The 20,980-nt window shown below is 35.4% G+C and overlaps 1 long non-coding RNA gene across 1 annotated transcript in view; it reads right to left on the reverse strand.

Annotated features, from left to right (window-relative positions):
• Positions 1-17,723: 17,723 nt before the first annotated feature.
• The window catches only part of LOC124898728, a 9,750-nt gene continuing 6,493 nt past the window's right edge, over positions 17,724-20,980 (reverse strand). Inside the window, exons 8-10 of the long non-coding RNA XR_007055461.1 lie at positions 20,661-20,739; positions 20,529-20,582; positions 17,724-18,026 (exon numbers count right to left, since the gene is read on the reverse strand). This is a non-coding gene — a long non-coding RNA (uncharacterized LOC124898728). The remainder of the gene's footprint in view (positions 18,027-20,528; positions 20,583-20,660; positions 20,740-20,980) is intronic.

A 20,980-nucleotide genomic window follows, 5' to 3' on the forward strand; every position in this document is an offset into this window, starting at 1 on the left:
GAACTTTCCATAATGAACATGCATCGGATGCACTTGGTCAATCGGTAGATTTGATATCTTTGAACCATCGAGCTTTAATGTACAACTAGATAATATATGTCACACAACCAGCCTTTTACAGTTTTATGGTTCTCACGGTTTTTGTTCTTTTCAACCATGAACACGTCCCGGTTTCATGAGATCTTAGAGAATAGGCCTTTACTAACATTCTCTTTGAAGCGTCTTCCACTTTACCCACACATAGATAATTTCTAAACGTTCAATCCTATAGATTAAACTATTTGGTCAAATCTGCCAAATTTACATAATCATTAAAAGACTTTTCACCTTAAGTCTTATCCATTTTTACTAACCATTTTCTACATCATGAGAATGAGTTGGGTAATTGACAATGTTGAACCTTTCAAACACAACTTTTTTTGATCTCCTTGAACTTAGCTCTTAGGATCTCCAGTCTGCTAGGTAGAGTTACCGCCATGCTGACTTGTTTCAGGCCTTAAAACCATTTCCTTGGATGTCCTTTCCACTCCTTCTCTAGATAGGCCTTTTGTAAGTGAATCCGATACATTATCCTTTGAATTTACATATTCAATAGTGATAATTCCACTAGAGAGAAGTTCCCTAACGTTATTATGTCTCCGTCGTATGTGACAAGATTTACCATTGTACATCATGCTCCCTGCCCTACCTATTGCCGATTGGCTATCACAGTGTATACATACTGGTGCCACTGGCTTGGGCTAATACGAAATATCTTCCAAGAAATTACGAAGCCATTCTACTTCTTCATCGGCTTTATGTTATGCGATAAATTCAGATTCCATTGTAGAGCGAGCGATACAAGTCTGTTTGGATGATTTCCAAAAAACTGCTCCTTGATAGTAATACATATCTACTTATGGATTTTACTTCATTCGATCCGGTGATCCAATTTGCATCACTATATCCTTCAATTACCGCAGGATATTTATTATAATGCAAAGCATAGTTATGAGTGTGTTTAAGATACCCCAAAACTCTTTTCATTGCCATCCACTGAGTTTTGTTGGGATTATTCGTGTACCAACTCAATTTACTAATAGTACAGGCTCTATCTAGTCATGTACAGTTTATTATATACATTAAACATCCCAATACTATTGTGTACTCCAATTGTGAGTCACTTTTACCTTTATTCTTTTGAAGTGCAAAGTGCACATCCAATAAAGTCTTGGCAATACCGAATTCCATATACATCAACTTGTCAAGCACTTTTTCGATATAATGAGACTGTGACAATGCTAACCCTTTTAGAGTTCGATGAATTCTTATACCTAAGATCACATCTGCAACTCCAAGGTCTTTCATATCAGACTTGTTCTCGAGTATTCGTTTTGTTGCATTTATGTCAGAAATGTCTCTACTAATGATTAACATATCATCCACATATAAACAAACGTTGACTTGGTGATTTGGAGTGTCTTTAATGTAAACACATTTATCACATTCATTTATCTTGAATCCGTTTGCCAACATGGTTTGGTCAAATTTTGCATGCCATTGCTTAGGTGCATGTTTTAGTCCATAAAGTGACTTAACAAGTTTACACACCATATTTTCTTTTCCTGGAACCACAAAACCCTCAGGTTGTTCCATGTAAATTTCTTCCTCCAAATCTCCATTTATGAATGCGGTCTTCACATCCATTTGATGGATTTGAAGATCATATACCGCCGCCTAGGCAATTAATATTCGAATCGAGGTTGTCCTTGTTACTGGCGAGTATGTATCAAAGTAATCAAGGCTTTCCTTCTGTTTGAAGCCTTTTAGTAAAAGTCTTGCCTTGTATTTATCAATAGTACCATCCGCCTTCATTTTTCTTTTGAAGATTCATTTAGAACCTAAAGGTTTATTTTCGAGAGGAAGGTAAACCAATTCCCACGTATGGTTGCTTAAGATTGAATCTATCTCATTATTGACTGCGTCTTTCCAAAAGGATGAGTCTGAAGATGACAATGCTTCTTTAAATGTTTGAGGCTCATTTTTTAAGAGAAATGTTACGAAATCCGATCCAAACGAAGTTGACGTTCTTTGACGTGTACTCCGTCTTGGATTTTCTTCATTATGTACATTCTCACTTGGTTTATCTCGAGGTTATTTAGATCCTCCATCGGACTGTTCATGTCTAATTTTATACGGATAAATATTTTCAATGAATTCAGCATTGTTTGATTCAATTACCGTATTTTCATTAATATCCAGATGTTCAGATTTATGAACCACAAATAGATATGCTTTACTACTTTTAGCATATCCTATGAACACGCAGTCGACCGTTTTAGGTCCTATCTTAACCCTTTTAGGTATAGGAACTTGAACCTTTTCTAGACACCCCCACACTTTGAAATATTTCAAGTTGGGCTTCCTTTCTTTCCATTTTTCGTAAGGAATTGATTGTGTCTTACTATGGGAAACTCTGTTGAGTATACAATTGGACGTAAGGATAGCCTCCCCCATAGGTTTTGCGGTAAACCAGAACTTATAAGCAAGGCATTCATTATTTCCTTCAATGTTTAGTTTTTTCTTTCTGCAATTCCATAGATTAAGGTGAATATGGGGTTGTAGTTTGATGAATGATTCCATTCTTTACACATATTTGTTCAAAGGTAGATTCATATTCTCCGCCCCTATCACTTCTTATTATTTTGATCTTTTTGTCTAACAGATTTTCAACTTCAGTTTTATATTGCCTAAACACATCTATTGCTTCATCCTTACTATTTTGCAAGTAGACATAACAATATCTACTGCAATCGTCAATAAAAGTTATGAAATACTTTTTTCCACCACGTGATGGTGTTGACTTTATATCACAAATGTCAGTGTGTATTAAGTCTAAGGGATTGGAATTCCTTTCAACGGACTTATAAGGATGCTTTGCATACTCTGATTCCACACACGTTTGACACTTTGATTTATTGAACTCAATTTTTTTCAAAACTTCTAAGTTAATCAGTTTTCGTAATGCTTTGTAATTAACATGGCCTAAACATTCATGCCATAAATCATAAGACTCAAGCAAATAAGAACAATTTGAACTTTTATTTATTTCAACAGTCATTACATTCATCTTATAAAGACCTTCGGTCAGATAGATTTTCCCTACATACATATCCCCTTTGCTAATTACAATTTTCCAGAAATGATTGCACATTTAAATCCATTCTTATCTAGGAGTGAAACAAAAATTAAATTCCTACGTAACTCCAGAACATGTAACACATTGTTTAGTGTCAAGATCTTACCGGAAGTCATCTTTAAGCAAATTTTTCCTATTCCCTCCACATTAGCAGTAGCGGAGTTATCCATGTAGATCATTTCTTCTACTTGATCCGGAGCAAATGATGAAAAAAACTCCTTGTTCACACATACATGGAGGGTGGCACCAAAATTCATCCACCATTCGCGAGGATTCCCCACCAAGTTGCATTCTGAGAACATAGCACACAAATCTTAGCATTCTTTGTTGGATTCAATCATATTTGCTTGATCATTTTTCTTGTCTTTTGCCGGGGCTCGACAATCTGTGGACTTGTGGCTAATTTTGCCACAATTGAAGCATTTTCGCTTAAACTTTTTCTTGGGTTGATTGCTTCAATGTTGAACTTTCTTTCTTTTCTTTGAATTGTTTTGGTCATCTTCTACAATATGTGCTTCATTAATTATACAATTTCCCTTTGACCTTCTTTCGGCAGCTTTATTGTTCTCTTCAATACGGAGTAGGACGATAAGATCTTCAACGGTCATCTCCTTGCGTTTTGCTTTAAGTAGTTTTTGAAGTCTTTCCACAACGGTGGTAGCTTCTCAACTATCGCTGCTACATGGAAAGCATCATTCACAATTAAAACCTACAAAACAGTTTATGTGAGTATTAAGAACATTTTTAATTTGTTCAACTATGGTATTTTTCTAAAATATACCTTCTGCTAGGAGATCATGTATGATGACTTGAAATTCCTGTACTTGAGAGATAACAGATTTGCTATCTATAATTTTGAAATCTAGGAACCGTGCAACAAGGAATTTCTTAATTCCCGCATCCTCCGTTTTATATTTCCGTTCAAGTGCCCTCCATAGTTTCTTTGATGTCTTGGTTCCACTATAGACATTGTAGAGGTCATCTTGGAGACCACTCAGAATATAATTCCTGTAAAGGAAGTCCGGATGTTTCCAAGCTTCTACAATAACGAAGCGATCTTTGTCCGAGGTTCCCTCAGGTACCTTAGGAGCGTATTCGCTAGTGAACCATTATAGACATAAAGTGGTGAGGTAAAAGAACATCTGTTGCTGCCACCGCTTGAAGTCAATGCCCAAAAATTTTTTAGGCTTCTCCGCCGGTGCCATCGTTGGTGGAGTATTTGTGCGGCTTGATAAAGCAATATTATTTGCCCCCACAGTCGTAGCCACATCATGCATTTGACTTTCAGTTGTCATTTTTCCTGTCACCACTTGACAGAAAACTTAGTATTTTCTTAGAATACTATTTATGAAGTTAAATAACTTAAAACTCTTCTTCTTGTTTCTAGTTAACAATGAAGTTTTTATTACTTCGAATCGTCAACCGAGTGAACCTTAACTTGTGATGAAGATTTTATGTGTTCTAATCACTAGTTAAATTCAAGCGGAGTAGAATGCTTAAGCTTTAATCTCCAAAAACAAGCAATACAGATTTTGTAGCTTATTTCCTTAAGATTGTTATTTACACAATATATTCGGGTATGCAGAATCTGTATAATAGAAAAACAACTTCATCTAGTTCAAGTTTATAAACAAGAACACAATGAAGTATATCAATACCCTCAACACAAGATCAAAATGATCTTTCCAAGAGGTGTATTTATTTTTCATAAATAATAGATGAAGTAGAAATGAATAAGGCCAAGTCGTCCGAATTCACGGAGTTTCCTTAAGAAAACAATTCCTCTCACTGTCCCGAGGTTGTGAATTTTTCCTCCTAGGATAAAATGGCCTTCAATCCGACTATAGCGGTACCTCAAATAGGTGGATTTTATGAACGCACTGAACGATTTAATGATCACAAAGAGTATTTGAAGACAAGAAGAATGTTTTGTAATCTGAAAATTTCTGTACCAAAACCTGTGGATGAAATCAGGTTTATATAGCCACAAGATGCCTCTTCAGAAAGGTGGCATTGGTTCAATTTAAAGGTGTGTGTCTTTTCTAAAAATGCATGTCTGTTTACTTAAAATAGTGTATCATTTTGTTGTTCATCGAAATAGTGCAAAAATATTTACTGTGTTATTCATTTTACCCTTTGGCACTTTTCGGATTTCAAATAAAGTTTATTAAAAAAGGTAGATCCCATTGATCAATCATAGCGACGACGATGGCGTGGGGCATCTCTATTTTCTTTTCTCACTTATCATGTGAAGTAAGTGTTCATTAATATAAACACTACAAAGTTCTCTTCTTCCACCAATATGGTAGAAAGAGTAAACTTTCCAATTTGGAGTACACTTTCTAAATTGAGTGTCTCCTTTCCTCCACCTTTTTCCACTCCATTTTCCATTCACACTTTTTTCATTTACTATGAACCCAACAGATTCCCCAGCACCTTACAGGGACCGCAACCTCCAGAAACTAGTATTTTACACCGTGAACCATGGAGGAAAAGTTCCTTAACTCTGTGACAATTTGGATATTGAAAATGGGGAACGCGGCACTGAGAGGCATGCATCAGAGCGTCAAGCATCTTCCTTTCTAAATCCTGATAGAAAAGACAAGAGGTCAATGATTGAACAATGCCTTATGGTTTAAGTATTAGTCTCTGGTATCGATGGTTCTGTTTACATATAAATGAAATTCTTCTAACCTGATATATATCTTCCAATTTTATTAAAAGTATATACTCCCTCTGTCCCATTTTACATGTCGTCATTTGACCGGACACGAAGTTTAAAAAATAAATGATGACTTTGTAAAGTTCACAAAATTGCCCCTCTTTAAGTCACTTTAATGATTACTTTTTAGTTGTTTTTTCTTATTAAATGGGACTCAATACGGATAAAATGGGAATGATACCATTAAATAGTTTCCAAATAAGGAAAGATAATATTCTTTTTAGAACGGATCAAAAAGGAAATGGGGACACATAAAATGAAACAGAGGGAGTACTAGATTTCATATGAATTTCTAGATGTTCAATCAAGAGGTTCTTCTTGTAAAAGTTTGGAAAAGAGATTTTTACAATAGACAATATGCTTGGATAGCCCTATTTTCTCCAAAGAAATGTTTTTTAAAAGACGGACCTGTTTTGAAAATTTCCAGATCCACATGACGAATGAGACTTAGTATTATCACTATTCAGCAATTTCACAGAAAATGAATGAAGAAATTATCACTACTCAAAGGAAAGGTCAATGATTGTCCTACATCATTTATGGGATATGGGATTGATCTCCACTCCTTATGTGATCTTTGACAATTCTCACCATAGGAGCTAACTTTTGGAATTGAGTTAGGTGAAAGATCCATTACTCATCATATAAAATAAATTTATCTGGACTTATCAAAAGAGCTACTTGGAGAACTAAAATACTGTCTATTTTGGGCTATTTAGTGGATATGCAATAAATGATACAAAATATCGAGATATATATAAGAAATATACAAGATCAGTTTCGGTTTTTATTTCAACTTTTAATGTAAGGAGACAATCCCCTGTTGCATAACAACTGACTGTCATCGAGCCACATAGCTAAATTATCATACTTTTGACACCATCTTGGCATGTTATTACAACAACATACCCAACAAAATCCCACAAGTGAGGACTGGACGGGTAAAGTGTACACAAACTTTACCACGATCTTACCACTACCTCACTAAGGTAGAGAGGCTATTTCTCGAAGGCCCTCGACTCAATTATAACAAATTCAAGTACAAAGAAGACGAAAACAATAAAGAAAATATGACAACTAACAAAGGAACAACGTAAAATCTATAAATAACACAATAAGCGACCACAAATTAATGCTATAATCGAAACACAATAAACAACAACAATGGTAGATATCTACGGCTAAACTCTAAGCTAACGTACTATGGTGCACGACAACACTCCTACCCGACTAACCTTCTACTCTAATATATGTCCTCCACATCCCCTTATTAAGGTCATGTCCTCGGTAACCTGAATATGCCCCATTTTCTGTCTAATCACCTCACATTAATACTTTTCCAACCTACCTCTACCCCTCTTCGTACCCAGTATATCCAACCTCTCGCACATCCTCACTGGGGCGTCTGAACGTTGCCTCATCAAATGTCCAAACCATCTCAATCTCACTTCCTTCATCTTATCCACCACGAAGACCACTCCCTCCTTATCTCGAATAACTTCAATCTTGATTCTATCATACCTATTATGTCCACACATCCATATCAACATCTTCATTTCAATGACATGAATCTTCTGAACAAGGAAGTTTTTGACTGGCCAACACTCCTTCCCATATAGTGACGTATCTTGGCATGTTATTAATGAAAGAATATTTATTTGTCCAGAAAAAAACTTCTGTGGAGAATGGTTGTAGGAATATTTTTGAGCAAGAAAGGGAGTAGCATTTTGTACAAACTTCAACCTTAAAGGTGTCATACCCCAAGATTTTTGTAATAATTATGGTGTTCGGACTAACTTTCCGTTCTATGATACATAAGAAGATGGGACGTAGTTGTCACACCCCTCTTTTTAACCAAAATATTCATTTTAAAGTACGAAAGGGTTTTATTATTAAAGTACCAAAAATAAAAATTTATTTCGAAAAGAACCTTTTATATTCAAAACTCAGAGTCGCCACTTGACATAATCGAGTGTGCCAAGTCACCAAAACTGTTTTTGACTCTTTTAAACTGGTTTACAAATAGAGATTCCAGCTAAGGAATTTTGTTGACCGAGAGGAAGGTGTTAGACACCCCTCAATCCCATAGTTCGACCACGGTCACTTGGTGGAGCATATCGGCTAATTTGACACTACGAATGTATAAATCGCATAAAACACACAACAATTAAACAAACAAACACAAACAAAATAAATCCCAAAAATATAATGTCCAGTTCGATTATAGAGTCTCAAAATAAAAAAATGCGGAAATGTAAACCTACGCTAATCCTAAACTACGCTCCAACGCTTTACCCGATGCCTTGGGCCTTTATTGTGAACGTCCTTCAAGTACAAGATACCTCGGGATATTCCCCGATGAAGAAGTACATAAAATTGTGGGGCATTTCCCGATAAAATGAATACATTTTCTCAATTTTTGTGCGTTAAAATAGAAAGAACCATTCAACGAATATTCACATATTCAACAAATCATCATCTTCCATTTTTATACAATTTCCCTACCCAAACTTAGTATTTGCCTACTCATTTAACAATCTAAACCATGATACTTTTAATTTTAACAATATCCAACAATGAATCAAAATTAATCAACTCTCACCTTATTCGATCTTTTAATTCCCACCCCCAATTCTATACTCAAATTACCAATTTCAAATCTCAAATGATATCATATCATCACCCCATATATAAACTAGGGAATCAAGCAACAAATCAAACAAAGTAGCAATTCATCACCAATAAAGATCAACCAACACACGATATTCAATCCAATGCACGAATATCATCAATAATGAAATAAAAAGATGAAAAGCATAGAATTGGACCTCAATTTGAAGCTTTCAACTCAATGTTATTCAAATTAAAAGAGTCTGTATCTGGAAACCTCCAACCTATCCTCAACCACGACCAAACTCGACTTAACTAATACCGGGTTAGTTAGTTTGAAAATTTGGGATTTTGAAACTCGTTTGGTTTGAAAATGGTTATCCCGGGATAACTAATATCGGGACAACTTATCCCACCATATATATGGGATAAGTTATCCCGGGACTAAGGGGAAAATGGTGGGATAAGTTATCCCGGGTTTGATTAATCCCTCCAACCAAACAAAGGAAAATGTGTTCTTTTATTTTATCACGTGATAATTAGTTATCCGGGGATAACCATTTTCAAAATAAACGACCTCTTTGATATTTAATTTGGTTAGGAATTTATTGATTTTTTTTTATTTTTGTGAGGTATAATCACATAGGTGAGAGTGTATGATAACATAAGGTAAAAATGGATGGAAATTAGGTGTCTACATCATGCTCTTTTTTGGATGCAAACACAAAGTGTTTTCAGAAAAAAAAAAAGTAGACAACGAGACCAAATTTTGACCCGACCATTATTCAAGGAAAGAAACCGAAGAAAGAAGGACAACCAAGTTGGAGAGTCGAGTGAGGTTCTGTCGAGGTTCTGTTCCGCGGCTCTATCATTACATAAAAAGAAAAACTATAAGTTAAAACATAAATTAAATTATAAAAGTTCTATCTATGCAGCTTTCCTTGATTCTTGACTTGCTATCTCATTATACTATTCTTCAGACGGGCTCCTGACTTGCAATATTTCAACTTGTTGCTTGACTCTCAATTTCTTCACCCTGTTCTTCAGGTGGGTTCCTAAAATCACATCAAAACTAGAAATACAATTATTCCAAACAAAAATTATTGTAAAGAGAATTCCATTTGCCAGAAAAGTAAAGTTCCAAAAACATAAATTAAATTTTTGCCCCAGTTTATCATCAGAAGACTTTTGAAAAAGTTACGTCATACCTACTTGCATGTTGCAAGGTTGAATGACCAAGACTAGGAAGTGCGTCTCCTAAGAATTAAAGTGAGGAATTCTGACTAGAAAGTGCATCTTCTAGAGATACAAGTTTAATTTAAAAAATGTGTCACCTGACAAATGAAAACTAGCAAGGAAGTGTGTCTCCTAAGGGTTAAGTGCAATGACTTGACTAGAAAGTACATTTTCTAGAAATCAAGGGGACTGACTCGACTAGGAAGTACATCTTCTAGGAATCAAGGGGACTAACTCGACTAGGAAGTACATCTACTAGGATTCAAGAGGACTGACTCAACCAGGAAGTATATCTACTAGGAATCAAGGAGACTGACTCAACTAAAAAGTACATCTACTAGGAATCAAGTGGACTGACTCAACTAGAAAGTACATCTACTAGGAATCAAGGGGACTGACTCAACTAGGAAGTACATCTACTAGGAATCAAGACTTAAGTTAGGAAGTGCATCACCTAAAAAGCAAAATTCGAATTACCCAATCAAGGAAGTGTATCTCCTTACCAGTGTTGCTTGAATTATCAAAACAAGGAAGTGCGTATCCTTACCAATTCCGCTTGAATTACCAAAACTAGGAAGTGAGTCTTCTTACAAATGTCGCTTGAATTACCCAAACAAGGAAGTGCGTCTCCTTACAAATTCCGCTTGAATTACCAAATAAGAAAGTGTGTCTCCTTATAAATGCCGCTTAAATTACCAAACAAGGAAGTGCGTCTCCTTACAAATGTCGCTTGAATTGTCCAAACAAGGAAATGCGTATCCTTACAAATGTTGCTTAAATTTCCAAACAAAAAAGTGTGTCTCCTTACAAATGTCGCTTGAATGACCAAACAAGAAAGTGCGTCTCCTTACTAATGTCTCATGAATTAACCAAACAAGGAAGTACATCTCCTTACAATGTTGTTTGAATTACCCAAACAAGGAAGTGTGACTCCTTATAAATGTCACTTAAATTATCCAGACAAGGAAATGCGTCTCCTTACAAATGTCACTTGAATTTTCCAAGGAAATGTCTTCTTGACAAGGAAGTGTGTTTCCTAAAGATCTTGAATTATGAGTTTTATCATGGTTTTGATTACCTAACCTGTGCAACAACATTGCCTCTTGCATTTGTAGAAGTGGAAAATTACGCACTTTGATGTTTAGGCTTTGGAATCCTTAATCTGAATGTAACATATGTTCCTGTTTCATACAAAGAAAACTTGTGAGTTTAAAACATGATGGCTGTTTTGTGGCTTTGGCTTTCGAGGCAATCGCTCTTGCCCCCATTACATTTAACCTTGCTTCCAACCATTAGCATATGTCATTGAATTGCTGCATCGTTGACCTAAACTCAGATTATTAAAAATATCTCTGAAACAAATACAGTATCTCTGCTTTATCATGCTCGTCAGATAAACTCTTTGAACCTTGGTATTGCAGTGAGTTCCCAGAGTTGTCTGTTGACAATTTTTGCATGCCTTATTTTGGCTCACAATCATGTCTCTTTTATGTGCTGGCTTTTGTCTTGCTTTGTGCAATTGAAGAAGCTGGTAGCCAGTTCTGAAATCTTTTCTCACTTGTTTTGACATGGACTTGACTCAAAACACGAGAAAAATGGCAATGATTTTTTTTGGATAACTAACTCAAGAAAATAAAATAAAAACATAGAGATGGAATAAAAGACAATGAATGTCCCCAGTTGAAACAAAGAAATGAAAATTTATCTAAAAAAGACAGTCAACTCTAATGATTATGCCATGCATTTGGATTAAGTTGCCTGATCTTTCCATCCAAACTTTCTACCAGTTGTTGTTGGGTTAATGGCCTTGAAACTGAGTTACTTCCTTGGTCCAATGGCATTCGGAGACCTCATTCGGTTAGTGGCACCTTGAAGGGTTTTTGCCAATAAGCCTCTCTTATTTTTTTTCTTAGCTCACCAATGTCTTATGGTGTCCGTGAGGATTTTTCACCAATGAGACTCTCTAATTTTCATTTCTCCCAACTTATAGTCATCTTACGGTGCCCGTGAGGGTTTTCACCAATAACACTCTCTCATCTTTATCTCTTTTAACTTACCATCGTCTTACAGTGCCCGTGAGGGTTTTCACCAATAAGACTAATTTTATTTCTCTCTTGATTTCTTATTCTGAAAAAGATAAGTAGTTCCCAAAATGCATTATCATATCCATTGCATGCTTAGCCTTAACATTCTCAAAGATTGATCCGAAGGTCTTTCTTTGGTTGTAGCTTGGCTTTTGGATAAGGTTAGAAAGAAAGGATGACATGAGGCCCAAACGACACTTGAAGTGGGTTAGGACTTATAACTTTTGGAATCGACTCAAACAATGAGGATTAAGTTCATGCCCTATTTTCTTTTGACTAGGCAATTCTAAATTGTTTATTTGGTTGGACCGAGCCCAGAGTAGGGCAGCCAACGTATCTCACCCCCTAAAGAGTAGAATCAGGTCACGCGTAGTTTCGGCAACTTGTTCTCTTGCTTGATTCAGATTTTTTTTTGACTCCTTTTTCTCTTTGGGACTTTTTTTGACTCTATTTTTCTTGGCACTCTCTTCTCTTTTCTTTCTTTTTCTTTCTTTTTGGACATATTTTTTCTTTCTTTTCTGAAAATTTTTTTGACTGTTTTGCTCAACACTTTTGTTTTGAGCTTTGCTGACTCTATCTTGATTCCAAAAGAAGGGTATGAAAGAAAATAGAACTAAGGCTCAAATGGGTAAAAGAAGGATGACACAATATTTGGATAGCAGAATGAAATATTTTCGTCATATCAATCCTTGAAAATGCAAGTACATAGCATGCAATATGAAGCGAAAGATGAAGATCATTTGTGATATCTTTTACAACATTAACTTTGACTGAGTCTGTGCGTCACAACTTCTTCTGCACTTTTCTAGCATATAACTCCACTTTTGTTGTACATTCCTCATATTGAATGACTCATGATTTGGTGAAGCTGATTTTCTTTCTGTCCCTCTTGATATAAGATCACGCATCCAATATTTGACCTAATTGAGGCATGCCTTACAATTGATGACCAAGTTATTCTGGTGATTCTCAAAATAATTGCCTTAATTTTGAAAAAAGGCTTCAACATTGTCACCAAATGTCTTAACACGCTACCTATTTCTCAGATACTTTTTCTAACTTTAGCCCTCTGATTCAAAGTTCATGCTCAAATTGGATTTTAAGATCTAGCTGAAAATTCCGCAAGCATGTCATATCACTAGAGCCAACATAAAAATGTACTATGTAAAGAAAATAAACAAACAACTTAAAATAAGACAAAACAATAAGGGACACTACATTTCATTGAAAGAAAATATAAAAGGCTTTAAACAAAGACGACAGAGAAACAAAGCAAGATAGATTCTAAACTATAACCCTGAAATAATTCAAAAAACAGAAAACAAAACAAAATAAACTACCATACCTCTTCCTAGTAGGGAGAGGGGTGACTTCTCAATTATTCAGCCTGACAACTAAGCCACTGGTTTGCATATCAGCATGACTAGAGTTTCCTTTACTGTCAATGTTCTGCACCATAATTGATCCATCTTAAATCAACTTTTTAATTTTTCTCTTCAAATCTCGACAATCTCCAATACTATGACCCTGAGCATCAGAATGATACGTACATCGTGCATTAGGATCAAAATTTCTTGAACGAGGATTAAGAGTGTGCCCAAGGAGAGGAGTGATCATGTCCCATTGTACTAATCTCTAAAATAAGTTGGCATATGAATCTCCTATTGGTAGGAAGTTATCTCTCGACTTCTGCCTCATTTCATTATTTGGCTTGGATCGAAAATTATCCCTAGAAGGACTTTGGTACGTTTGTAGATTTAAAGGATGACTTTGGGGAGTCGGTGTGTGACATTGTGGGTAAGATGGGGGTTTAACATGTGGTTTTGCATTATACACAGGATATGGAGGTGGAGGAACAAAGTATAGTGGATTTTGGGAGTGATTATGTGGATCTTGGGCATGAACTTGAGCTTGATCTTGAGAACGATGATGACGTGGTCTTCTTGATCGTGCCCACTGTCCAACTACAATAGCAGATGCATCTTCCTTATTCTTTTTCTCCCCAACACTTTCTAAACCCTTTTGAATTTCTTGATCAGTCGCTTTCAATGTTGCAAAACTCACAATGCGATCGGTCTTTATTCCATTCTCTATCATTTTTCTTATTTTAAGGACCTCAATAAATAGCTTTCCTAATGCAGATAATAAATGTTGATAATATGTTTCATCCTGTGCTTGAATAAACACCTCCAACATCTTGTTTTCTTTCATCGGCGGTTTTACCCTAGCAGTTTGTTCACGCCATCTAATCACATACTCCCTGAAACTCTCAGTATTCTTCTTCTTCATACTGGTTAGGGATTTTTTGTCGGGGATCAATTCCACATTATATTGAAATTGTTGCACAAATTCATTAGCTAAATCATCCCAACTATTCCACCTATCAATATCCTGATCAACAAACCACTCTGAGGATGGATTTGAAAGACTCTCACCGAAGTAAGCCATAAGCAGTTTTTCTTTGCCTCCAACACCTCTTAATTTGTTACCATAGCGTCTCAAATACGCCACCGGATCCCCATGTCCATCATATTTCTCAAACTTTGGCATCTTAAAGAGAAGGGGAAGGTTGACACCTGGAAACATGTATAAGTCCTTATATGAGACACTTTTGTAACCCCCAAGTCCTTGCAAGTTCTTCATAGACAGCTCCAAACTTTTTATCTTTAAGGACATCTCCTCTTGCTCTCTATCATAACAAGCTTTTCAGTATTAAGAGAAAATTCGGGCGGTTGAGTTTAGCCATAATTACCAGTCAACTTAAATGTGGGATTAAGAGCATGCTGTTGATCACTAGAAATATTCACTACAGGCTCACTTGTAGAGTGAGGAATCACAACTGTTGGATGGACATTAAGCAAGAGCTTCCGGCGGGGGTGGAACCGCAAAAGCATGAACAGTAGGTGAAGCCAAACGTGTTGTAGTCCTTTGTTGAGGAGTAAGGAAATGAATATTGAAAGTGTTTGGACATTGTGGCCCCAGAGTAGATCCTGATGCATGTTGTAGAGTGTCAACAACAATAGAAAGCTGTGCATGTGACACTGGAGGCAATCTAGAAAGATATTCCAGATTATTAGTTGGAAATGGAAGAGGCGACAACCGATTAAACTAAGCTCGGCACATTTCTATCATTTGCTGCCTTAATTTTTGAATCTCTTCATTAGCTTCTAAATTATCATTCCCTGAACTCCCTATTTAATTAGTGACCACAACCTCAGTATTTCTGTTGGCCATAGCTTTCTCTTCAACTTGGTGCAATGTGGAGGACCAGCCAAAATGCCACAAACCAACCACCTTAAACTAACTGAACAAGTGGTAACAAATGCGTTAGAGTTCAACAATTTTTCAAAACCTCTTTTTTTTTCTTTTTTTTTGAAAAATATCACCGAACCCAAGAAGGACGCCTACGTATCTCAATCTTGAGAGAGGAGAATTAGGTATGCATAGTTCGTGAAGTCTTGCCAAAATGGCCTCGTAGTTCGTGAAGTCTTGCCAAAATGGCCAATCAAACTCTTTTTCCATTCTTTTTCCTTTTTGTTGAAACTTTAAAAAGAAAATAACAAATTTTCAAAAGAATTGACGAAAATCTTTTTGCATTTTTCAGATTTAACATCCATATACAAAGTGAAACCTATGATTATCAAAGAAAATCTTTTTGAATTTTTAATTTGAATTTCCTACGAAGATGAAACTTGAACATATTAAAGAAAAAATTTTTTGTAGTTTTTTTTTTAAAACATGCATATAACACCTATTCTAAATGAAGAGTGAGGAAAATCTTTTTTTGGATTTTTGAAATAAGACCCCCGAACCCACAATAGACTGCTAACATATCTCACTCCCGAAAGAGGAGAATTAGGGGTGCGTAGTTCGTCCAGATTGGACAATTAAGGATTAAATAGCAAACTGAACCCTGACTTGAGAGACGAGACTACAACGATAAAAATAAAATCTTTTGGGGTTTTCACTTTGACATTCCACATAAAACTGACACCAACAACTAGGAAAGAAAAATCTTTTTGGTATTTTCGTGAAATGTACAAAACTCGTACAATTTTTTGCATTTTTCTTGTATAAAAACTCGTATGAATGAAAAATCTTTTTGAAGTTTTCGAATAGTGAATGCATGGTAAAGGAACAAAAAGAATTTTTTATTTAATGTTTTTGAGACAATGAGTGCAAAAGGTTAAAAAAATCTTTTTGAATTTTTGGATTATGAAAAACAAAAGTCATAAAAAAATCTAAAAGCTCCGAAACTTTTTTTTCTTTTCGACTCACTTTTCTTTTTTTCTCTCTTTTTTTTTTCATTGCCTACACACTTTACTTCTAACACATGTTTTCCCAAATCAGTCCGTCAAATGACCATATTACCTTCAAAGATGTAACAATTAACACGTTGAGATGCTTTAGGGGTAAGTCTCCTACGAAGGACCAAGTGGGCCCCACTAGGTCTCAATATGATGCACATAAGCAGGACCTGAAGGCTGACCTACGTTGGGGTTCACTAACAAGGCTATTCGAGGGAGCATATGGTCGATAGTGGTTGCTTTAGCTTTCCATCTACTCCATACCAGCCGACGGCTCCCCCTCCTAAAATAAGGATGAATCAACTATAGATCGTGTACACAGCGTGTACAACAAAATTTGTTGCAGAAAGAATTGACTCGGGTTTTGCAAATGATGCCAGATATAAAGCAGTAACACATAAGAGGAAAAAAACTGTAAATACGTAGCACGTAGGCACTCAACAATGATAGAACAAATACAAACGATAACACAAACAATTTCTATATACCCATAATGCCAAACTAAGACGATACAAGTCCAAAAAAATAAGCTCGAATTCTGAAATAGTCCCCAGTGGAGTCGCCAGAGCTGTCACACCCCTTTTGTTTAACCAAAAATATTCATTTTAAAGTACGAAAGGGTTTTATTATTAAAGTGACAAATAAAAATTTGTTTCGAAAAGGAACTTTTATATTCAAAACTCAAAGTCGCCACTTGACATAATCGGGTGTGCTAAGTAACCTTTGGAAATCCTTTTTCAAAATTGTTTTTTACTCTTTTAAATTGGTTTGTGAACAGAGATTCCAGCTAAGGAATTCTGTTGACCGAAGGGAAGGTGTTAGGCATCCCTCGGTCCCGTGGTTCGACCACGGTCGTTTGGTGGAGCATATCAGCTAATTTGACACTACGAATATATAAATCACATAAAACACACAACAATTAAACAAACAAACACAAACAAAATAAATCCCAAAAATATAACGTCCAGTTCGATTATAGAGTCTCAAAATAGAAAAATGCGGAAATGTAAACCTACGCTAATCCTAAAATACGCTCCAACGCTTTACCCGATGCCTCGGGCCTTCATCGCGAATGTTTTCCAAGTACAACATATCTCGGGTCATTCCCCAATGAAGAAGTACATAAAATCTCGAGGCATTCCCTGGTAAAATGAATACATTTTCTCAATTTTTGTGCGTTAAAATAAAAAGAACCATTCAACGAATATTCACACATTCAGCAAATCACCATCTTCCATTTTTCCACAATTTGCCTACCCAAACTTAGTATTTGCCTACCAATTTAACAATCTAAACCATGATACTATCAGTTTCAACAATATCCAACAATGAATTAAAATTAATCAACGTTCACCTTATTCCATCTTTTAATTCCCACCCCCAATTCTATACTCAAATTACCAATTTCAAATCTCAAATGATATCATATCATCACACCATATATAATCGAGGTAATCAAGTAAAAAATCAAACAAAGTAGCAATTCATCACCAATAAAGATAAACCAACACACGATATTCAATCCAATGCATGGATATCATCAATAATGAAATAAAAAGAGGAAAAGAGTAGAATTGGACCTCAATTTGAGGCTTTCAAACTCAATGTTATTCAAATTAAAAGAGTCCGTATCCGGAAACCTCCAACCGAACCTCAACCATGACCAAAATCGACTTGATATAGAGAAATACAAACTGGATAGATTTTGAACCGATAGAAAACCTCAAAATGATCGACACCAGCTCAGTATCGAGATCTGCAAACCCAAACAGGAATCAAACCCAACTCAAAAGACGTTGATACGAACCAAAAATCAACAATTTCCAACCGAATTTGACCGAAACCCACTGGAATCCGCATTGGGTTATCTTTAGCACTTAGTCGGAGCTCTGGCAGTAACAAAACAGAGGAAAAAAGTTAGAAAACCTGGAACAACAAATGTTTCCGGTGGTACGTCGCCGGAAAACTGTTTTGCTCAATGTTTCACGCTGTTTTTCTCAACGATTCAGACCAAATTCCTTATTGTTCTCCGATCTCTCTTAACTTCTCTTCTCTCGTATCTCTCTCTCATCACTATCTCTCTCCCTCGATCTCTTTCCTCTCCTATCTGTGCGTACGTGACAGTGTGCGTATATGGAAATGGAAGATTTTCTGAGAGTGGTGGGTGTAAATTGATCAAAAAATGACAAGGATCCCTTATGTGTATGTGTTTAACAGTGAATTAATCAAAAGAAAAATAATCCCCCAATCCCATGCTTGCGAGTGAATCCCGTATATGTATGCTTGTGTATACGATTCTGTGAATGGGAATTCTATGAGAGGTCTGTGATGTGTATATGGTTGTTTGTGTATGGCAGTGATGATATCTGAGAGTGTGTGCAAATGGTGTGTAATATATTGTTCTTGATGAAAAATAGAATTTCTGCCAAATATTCCCTGTGGGACCCCCTTTTGTATATTATGTGAATTGATTCGGTTAGTGTGGTTAAAAAATGTGATTAGGGGTAGGGGGTAGGGGGTAGGGGACAATTGGCATGGCAAGGGGCAAGGGTATGTGGGTATGGGGTATGGGGTATGGGGTATGAGGTGGGAAAAGGGTGGTTAGGATTGGATAGAATTTGTTAGGATAAAGGAATCTTGGAGATTTAATTTATTAGAAATTGATTGAATTTCTTTTATTTTTTTATATTTTTATAAGGTATAATCATATGGGTGAGAGTGTTTGATAACGTAAGGTAAAAATGGATGAATTGAGTTTTGAATAGAAATAAAATTAGATGTCTACAGTAGGAACATGTAACATATATTAAAAAAACGAAGAGAGAACTGCAAAATAGAACTGCAGTGGACTAAAACTAACATATGGAAACAGAATGAAGAGCTCCGAAAGATCAACATGGTAGGTGCAAGGATTTAAAACTGCCTTTTGTAACAAAAGACTACCTAGACTAAGAGGGTGTTTGGTTAAAGTTTAAAAGCCGGTCAAACTGACTTAAAACTTCTTAGCTAAGCTACACATTTGATAAATACCAAAGTGCTTTTAAGACAAAATCAGCGAAAAGAAATAAGTTGGTCATTCCCATCTTTTAGTTTTTCAGTTTATAAACACATTTACTTTAACATAGTCTTTTACTATTTTATCCTTAGTGTTTTTTTCTTCATACTTGTGGAATTATATTGGATATGTTGTCGTTGTCATTATTATCCTTAATATTATTTTCTTATTCTAAAACTATCTTTTCCAAGACAAAACTCCTATCATTCTCCCTTTTCTTTGCAAACATAGTTTTAGGGTGTGTTTGGTATGATGGAAAATATTTTCTGAAAAATATTTTATTATTTTTCCTTATTTGATTGCACTAAAATTTTGGAAAAATATTTTTCAAAATGACTTATTTTCCTCTATTTGAGGGAAAATGACTTCCCTCATGGGCCAAGAGAAGTTATTTTTCAGAAAATGACAAATGTGACTTTTATGCCCCCACCCCACCTCTACACCTCTTCCCCAACCCCAACAATACTCAAATTCACATTACTCAAAAATATTTTTTGCTGTGCTTTGCTCTAATTTTTCACTGCTTGAAATAAAAAAATATTGAACCCCGAATTTTTCCATGTTTTCAATATTCGTTGAATGTATTGTTATTTTCATGTGCATAGATGAAGACTTACCTATGTTACTTTTGCTAATTGCATATTTCATTTTGTCATTGTTGTAGCTTGTTTCACAAGGTTGAATAACCTTGTCGTTCAATTATATTTCTATTGATTGTAGTATCTTGAGATTGTCCGGGCAAAATATTGAAAAATGTCTCCTATGCTTTCTAATTAATAACTGTTTAAAATTTAGTGACTTGTAATATCTTAATACTCGATATTGATATTATTTGTTATGCTTAAATTAGTTCAGGCAGTGATATACTAGTTAACAGTTAGTAGTATTTTCTAAAAAATATTTTTTCACTCACCAATCAAACACTGAAAAATATATTTCTGAAAAATATTTTCTACTCACCAATCAAACACCATAAAATATTTTTGACTCAACAACCAAACATGAGAAAATAAGTAGAAAACTAACTTTTTTTTTTCAAGAAAACATTTTTCATAAAAAAATGTTTTCCATCATACCAAACACTCCCTTAAATTTATATCTTTTGTGAAAAATTTAACATATTGTAGTCCTTTTATCTAAAGTAGCTTATCAGCACATTTTGATGGATTTGACCAAACACTATGATCAGTTTCAACACTTGTATTCAAACAAGTAACTACTGATTTATAAATAAGTTTTAGCACTTTAAAATGTTTTTCAGCAATTGAAGCTTGACGAAATGGGCTCTAAACATAGAAAGCAACAAAAATTACATTTATGATCAAGGAGAACACACCTCTAGTCTTTCATCTTCATCCTTGGTGTCCTGAGGTGCCTCCTTGGTTTCACTCTGGAAAATTTCATTGAATTTCTTCATGGAACCCAAAACCTATTTTAACAAGGGACAAGGTATTAGAGAAGTACTAACAGGGTAACGTATGTGCTTGTCCTTAAAAATGATAGGATGCCTTTCTCCATCTTCATTTTTTTGCTCAGAATCAATGCACCTGAAACAGTACCGATACAGACCGAATGTTACAAAGAAAAACACTAGGGAATATAAAACTATCATTCTCAAATGGTTTCTCTTATGAAAATTTTCAAACACAAATGGAATTTAGCACCACAAATTGTAACTGCATCCCTTTTTTTTTGGGGGGGGGGGGGGGGGGGGGGGGGGGGGGAATAAAATTTTCCTTTTTTTTTTTTTTTTTCTTTGTTTCGTCCCGTTTCCTTGTTCCAATAGCA

The sequence above is a fragment of the Capsicum annuum genome, chromosome 5 (genome assembly GCF_002878395.1).
Source record: "Capsicum annuum cultivar UCD-10X-F1 chromosome 5, UCD10Xv1.1, whole genome shotgun sequence".
In the NCBI taxonomy this organism is placed as follows: Eukaryota; Viridiplantae; Streptophyta; class Magnoliopsida; order Solanales; family Solanaceae; genus Capsicum; species Capsicum annuum.